This window comes from Nicotiana tabacum, chromosome 3 (genome assembly GCF_000715075.1).
Source record: "Nicotiana tabacum cultivar K326 chromosome 3, ASM71507v2, whole genome shotgun sequence".
NCBI lineage: Eukaryota > Viridiplantae > Streptophyta > Magnoliopsida > Solanales > Solanaceae > Nicotiana > Nicotiana tabacum.
In genome coordinates, this window is record NC_134082.1 from 30,119,121 (window position 1) to 30,126,084 (window position 6,964).

A 6,964-nucleotide genomic window follows, 5' to 3' on the forward strand; every position below is an offset into this window, starting at 1 on the left:
TTTCAAGCCTATTTTAGCTACGGACCTCGAAATAAATATCCGGACACACTCCTAAGCCCGAAATCACCATACGGAGCTATTGGAATCATCAAAAATCCATTCCGGGATCATTTACACATATTTCACTTTCCGGTCAATTTATTAAACTTAAGCTTTCTTCTATAAGACTAAGTGTCTCAATTCATTTCAAAACATCACCGGACCTAAACCAATTGCCCCGGTGAGTCATATAACAACTGTAAAGCATGAATTTAGCAGTAAATGGGGGAAAATGGACTGTAATATTCAAAACGACAAGCCGGGTCGTTACATCCTCCCCCTCTTAAACAAACGTTCGTCCTCGAATGGGTTTAGAAAAATACCTGGAGTCTCAAATAGGTGTGGATATTTTGTCCGCATCTCTTGTTCAGGCTCCCAAGTAGCTTCTCTTACTGGCTGGTATCTCCACTGCACTTTCACTGAAGCTATGTTCTTTGACCTCAACTTTCGACCCTGCCGATCTAAAATTGCCACTAGCTCTACATAATAAGTCAAATTACCATCCAACTGAACTGTACTTAAATCCAAAACATGGGATGGATACCCAATATACTTTCGGAGCATAGATACATGAAACACTGGATGAACACCCGATGCGCTAGGTGGCAAAGCAAGTTCATAGGCCACCTCTCCGATCTTTTTAAGTATTTCAAAAGGTCCAATATACCTAGGACTCAACTTGCCTAATTTCCGAATCTCATAATGCCCTTCATAGGCGAAACCTTTAGAAGAACCTTCTCCCCAACCATGTAAGACACATCGCGGACCTTCCTGTCGGCATAACTCTTCTGTCTAGACTGTGCCGTGCGAAGCCGCTCTTAAATCAATTTAGCCTTGTCCAAGGCATCCTGAACCAAGTCAGTACCCAATAGCCTAGCCTCACCCGACTCAAACTAACCCACCGGAGACCGACGCCTCCCCTATATAAAGCCTCATATGGAGCCATCTGAATGCACAACTGGTAGGTATTATTATAAGCAAACTCCGCTAGCGATAGGAACTGATCCCAAGAACCCCCCCCCCCCAAAATCAGTGACAAACGCGTGTAACATATCCTCCAATATCTGAATAGTGCGCTTGGACTGTCCGTCCGTCTGAGGGTGAAATGATGTACTCAGCTGTACCTATGTACCTAGCTCTCGTTGCACTACCCTCCAAAACTGTGATGTAAATTGTGTGCCCCTATCTAAAATAATGGATACTGGCACCCCATGAAGGCGAACAATCTCACGGATATAGATCCCTGCTAACTGCTCCAAAGAATAAGTAGTGCCAACTAGAATAAAATGTGCGGATTTGGTCAACCTATCCACAATCACCCAAATGGCATCAAATTTCCTTGAAGTCTGTGGAAGCCCCACTACAAAGTCCATGGTAATATGCTCCCACTTCCACTCCGGAATATCAAGTCTCTGAAGTAATCGCCCGGTCTTTGATGCTCATACTTTACCTGCTGACAATTTAAACACTGAGATACAAACCCAACTATGTCTTTCTTCATTTTTCTCCACCAATAGTGCTGCCTCAAATCCTGATTCATCTTTGTGGCACCCGGATTAATATATAATACCGCGAACTGGGGTCTTCTTCAAGAATCAATTGACGTAACCCATCTACATTTGGCACACAAATTCGACCTTGCATCTTCAACACCACATCATCTCCGATAGTAACATCTTTGGCATCACCGTGCTGAACTGTGTCCTTCAAGACAAGTAAATGGGGATCAGCATACTATGCTCTCTAATGCGGCCATATAAAGAAGACTGAGAAACCACACAAGCTAGAACCCGACTAGGCTCCGAAACATCTAATCTCACAAACTGATTGGCCAAGGCTTGAACCTTTACTGCTAATGGCCTCTCTACTACTGGTAGATATGCTAAACTTCCCAAACTCTCTACCTTTTGACTCAATGCATCGGCCACCACATTGGCTTTTCCCAGATGATACAGAATGGTGATATCATAATCTTTAAGTAACTCTAACCACCTCCGCTGTCGCAATTTAAGATCCTTCTTTGAATAGATGTTGTAGACTTCGATGGTCAGTATAGACCTCACAATGGACACCGTACAAATAATGCCACAAAATCTTCAAGGCATGAATAAGAATTGCCAATCCAAGGTCGTGCACAGGATAATTCTTCTCATGTACCTTCAGTTGTCTGGATGCATAGGCAATCACCCTACCGTCTTGAATTAACACCGCACCGAGACCAATACACGATGCATCACAATACACAACATAAAAACTAGTACCTGTAGGCAAAACAAATACTGGAGCAACAGTCAAAGCTGTCTTGAGCTTTTGGAAGCTCTCCTCACACTCCTCGGACCATCTGAATGGAGCACCCTTCTAGTTAACCTAGTCATAGGTGCAGCAACAGAAGAGAAACCCTGTACAAATCATCGATAATACCCTGCCAAGCCAAGAAATCTCCAAATCTTTGTAGCTGAGGATGGCCTGGGCCAACTCTGAACTGCCTCTATCTTCGACGGATCCACCTTGATTCCTTCACTGGACACTATGTGTCCTAAGAATGCCACAGAACTAAGCCAGAACTCACACTTAGAGAATTTGGCATAAAGTTTCTCCTCCCTCGGCCTCTGTAATACAATACTCAAGTGTTGCGCATGCTGCTCCTGGCTACGTGAGTACACCAGGATATCATCAATAAATACCACGACAAATGAATCAAGATACAGCTGGAATACACTATTCATTAAGTGCATAAATGTTGCTGGGGTGTTAGTCAACCCAAAAGACATCACAAGAAATTCATAGTGACCATAACGGGTCCTGAATGCTATCTTTAGAATATCCGAATCCCGAATTTTCAACTGGTGATAGCCAGACCGCAAATCAATTTTTGAAAATACCTTGGCACCCTGTAGCTGATAAAATAGGTCATCAATACGAGGCAATGGGTACATGTTCTTCACTGTAACCTTGTTCATCTGTCGATAATCAATACACATGCGCATGGATCCATCTTTCTTCTTCACAAACAAGACTGGAGCACCCCACGGTGATACACTAGGCCGAATGAAACCTTTGACAAGCAGCTCTTGCAACTGCTCCTTTAATTCTTTCAATTCTGCTGGGGCAATCCGATATGGTTGAATAGAAATGGGCAGAGTGCCCGGTACCAAATCAATACCGAAATCAATATCTCTATCTGGTGGCATACCCGTCAACTCTATAGGAAACACATCCCAGAAGTCTCGCACTATCGGTACAGAATCAATAGTAGGATTGTCTGCATCAACATCTTTTACAGAAGCCAAATATGATAGACACCCCTTCACAACCATTTGATGGGCCTTTAAGTAAGAAATTATTCTACTGGGAACATATTCTAGAGAACCTTTCCACTCGACTTTGGGAAAACCCGGCATCTCCAGTATCACAGTTTTTTCATGACAGTCCAGGATAGCATGACATGGAGACAACCAATCCATACCCAAAATCACATCGAAATCAACCATATTGAGCAATAAGAGATCAACTTTGGTCTCCAGTTCCCCAATAGTTACCACACACGACCGATACACACGGTCCACAATAATAGTATCGCCAACTGGTGTAGATACACGAACAAATAAAGTTAAGGACTCACGGGGCATATCCAGATAACGAGCAAAATAAGATAAAACATATGAATACATGGAACCAGGGTCAAATAATATAGAAACTTCCATATGGCACACTGAGATAATATATATGATCACTGCATCTGAGGCAATGGCATCTGGTCTAGCAGGAAGGGCATAGAATCGGGCCTGACCGCCACCTAATCGGCCTCCCCCTCTAGGGCAGCCTCTAGCTGACTAGGCCCCACCCCGAGCTGGTTAGGCGGGTGGTGCATCTGCTGGTGATGGTGCCATCGGCCGAGAACTCTGTTGTGTGGTTCTACTCAACACCTAGGGCAATCTCTCTTGAAATGGCCGAGATCCCCGCACTCGAAACATCCCCTCCTCTAACGGAGCTACTGCTCCTGATACCCCGCAGAGCTACCCGTCGAAACTTGAGCAGATAAAGCATGATAAGAACTCTGTGCTGGTAGTGCACTAAATGAAGACTGGCCTGAACGAGCAATGTAAGAACCGTAGCTGACTGATGCCCCACGATGAGTTGGCTGAGTCATCTGAGCATGTCTGAAATGACGACCTATGCCATGGTGATACTGACCTCCAAAAGTGACGCCACCTAAACTACCAGATCCACAAGGCCTCTTGGCCTCCCTCTCTACCCGCTCCTAACGGCGAACCGACTCTATGTCCTAAGCAATGTCGATAACCTCCTCAAAACAAACACCAGTTACCCTTTCTCTAGTCATAAGAATTCGCATATGATATGTGAGGCCATCAATGAACCTCCCGATCCTCTCTCTATCTGTGGGAACCAGCCAAATAGCATGGCAAGCTAACTCAGAAAATCTCATCTCATACTGTGTCATAGTCATATCATCCTAACGCAATAGCTCGAACTGTCTGCGCAACTTCTCTCTGTAGGACTACGGTATATACTTCTCCAGGAAGATAACGAAGAACTATTGCCATGTAAGAGGCGCTGAACCAACCAGCCTACACCTCTCACAAGCCTCCCACCAAGCGAAGGGTGCTCCAGAGAACTGGAAAGTAGTGAACGAGACCCCACTAGTCTCCAAAATACTTGTTATACGAAGAATCCTCTAACACTTATCTAAGAAACCCTGGTCATCCTCGCCCTCTGCACCGCTGAAAGTCGGACGCTGAAGTCTACCAAACCTCTCCAATCTACGCTATTCATCATCAGGCATGGTAGGAACCACATAGTCCTGAACAACTGGAACTGGCTGGGCTGGTGGTACCCCCGATGTCTGAAGTCCCTGCACCACCTGATCTAGAGTACGGGCAACAGGGGTATCACCTCCCCCGGCCTGAGAAGTAGCAGGTGCGGCCTAAGCTGAAACCACCTGGGCAAGACCAGTGCAATCATTCAGTATCTGGGCCAAAGTATCCTGAAGGCCTGGGATTACAATAGGCTCAACTGGTGCCTAACCTGGCCTTGTCAACTCAGCGATATCCGGAATTTGCTCCTGAGCTGGAGGAACTACTGGTGCTACAGGTGCTGCCCCAATTGTTGAACGAACCACACCTCAACCTCTACCATGACCCCGTCCTCTACCCCGACCCCGACCCCTCGTGATCCTAACTGGTGTTATTGGTGGCTGGCCATCTGATCCGTAAGGACGTGTCCTTACCATCTATGAGAGAATAAAATAACAGAAACTTTAGTGATCGAAATTAACAAGTTTGCATGACAGAATACAAGAAAGTGAAATGTTCCTAAGGGTTCTACAACCTCTCGAAGATAAGTACAGATGTCTCCGTACCGATCCGCAAGACTCTACTAAACCTGCTCATGACTCGTGAGACCTATGTAACCTAGTCTCTGATACCAACTTGTCAACTGTCGTGATGGCGCCTATCGTGGTACTAGGCAAGCCTCAACTCAACATTTCAACATAAAAGAACTTTTTAATAAAGGTGGAAGCAATTAATATTAAATAAAACCTTTTAGAAGAAAATATAACTACAAAAGTACTAAACAATCCATCCCCAAAATCTGGTGTCAATGAGTGCAATAGCATCTAAATGATAACAACATCTGACTGATAAAACACTGTCTGAAATATAGAACATTATAATATGAAAGGAAAGGAGAGTCAAGGTCAGTGAATGCCATGCAGCTACCTCAATAGTTTCCTGAGTCTGACTCCTCAATCAGCAACCACCGTGACTAGAAGTGCCTGGATCTGTATACGAGGTACATGGGGTAACGTGAGTACACCAATTCAGTAAGTAACAGAAATAAATAAGGAACTGAGAAGTAGTGAGGATCTATACAAATACATTTATCTCAATAACTTTCAATTTAACAGTTTATGTCTCATCAGTGCGTACTCAAGTAAACCAGATATCAAATATTCCAGAAATATGTACGACAAGGACAAATAGCAACTCAGTTCAGCAATTAACTGAAAACAAATGCAACCTCTCAAGGCAACAGTCACTCAGCTCATCTCAACAGCTCAATCACTCGACTCTCAGCCCTCAATAATCATACTCAATATGTACATGCGCTCACTGAGAGTGTGCAGACTCCGGAGGGGCTCCTTCAGCCCAAGCACTATAAACTGCATGGACAAATCACGTGTTGCACGGACAACTCACATGCTGTAATCATATCTGAATCAGCACGGACAACTCACGTACTATAATATAATATTTGGATCCGCACGGATAACTCACGTGTTGCACAGACAACTCACATGCTATAATATAATATCTGGATCCGCACGGACAACTCCCGTGCTATAGTATCGATAACCTCACACTTAGGCCCTCGGCCTCACTCAGTCATCAATCTCTCCAGTCTCTCGGGCTCTCAAAAATCATATAAACAGCCCAAATAGAAGTAATATCATATATCAACAATGAAGAGTAAGAGACAGAGGCATAATAAGCAAGAAAAGCTATGACTGAGTACAAATCAACAATTTAGCAGCTAATTCAGCAAGTACACGACTTCCTAGGTATGAACAATGATAACATAAGGCCTAAACATGATTTCTAACATGAAGTACAATCAATTTCCATGAAAACAGAGGAAACATATATTAAACAGTAGGTCAATTGATTCCACAGTCTCACGGGATGGACCAAGTCACAATCCCTACGGTGCACGCCCACAAGCCCACACGCCCGTCACCTAGCATGTGCGTCACCTCCAAAATAGTCATACGACACAATGTTCGGGGTTTCATACCCTCAGGACCAGATTTATAACCGTTACTTACCTCAATTCGAGCAAAATCCTACTCCGCAATGCCTTTTCCTCTCAAATCGACCTCCAAATGCCTCGAATCTAGCCACAA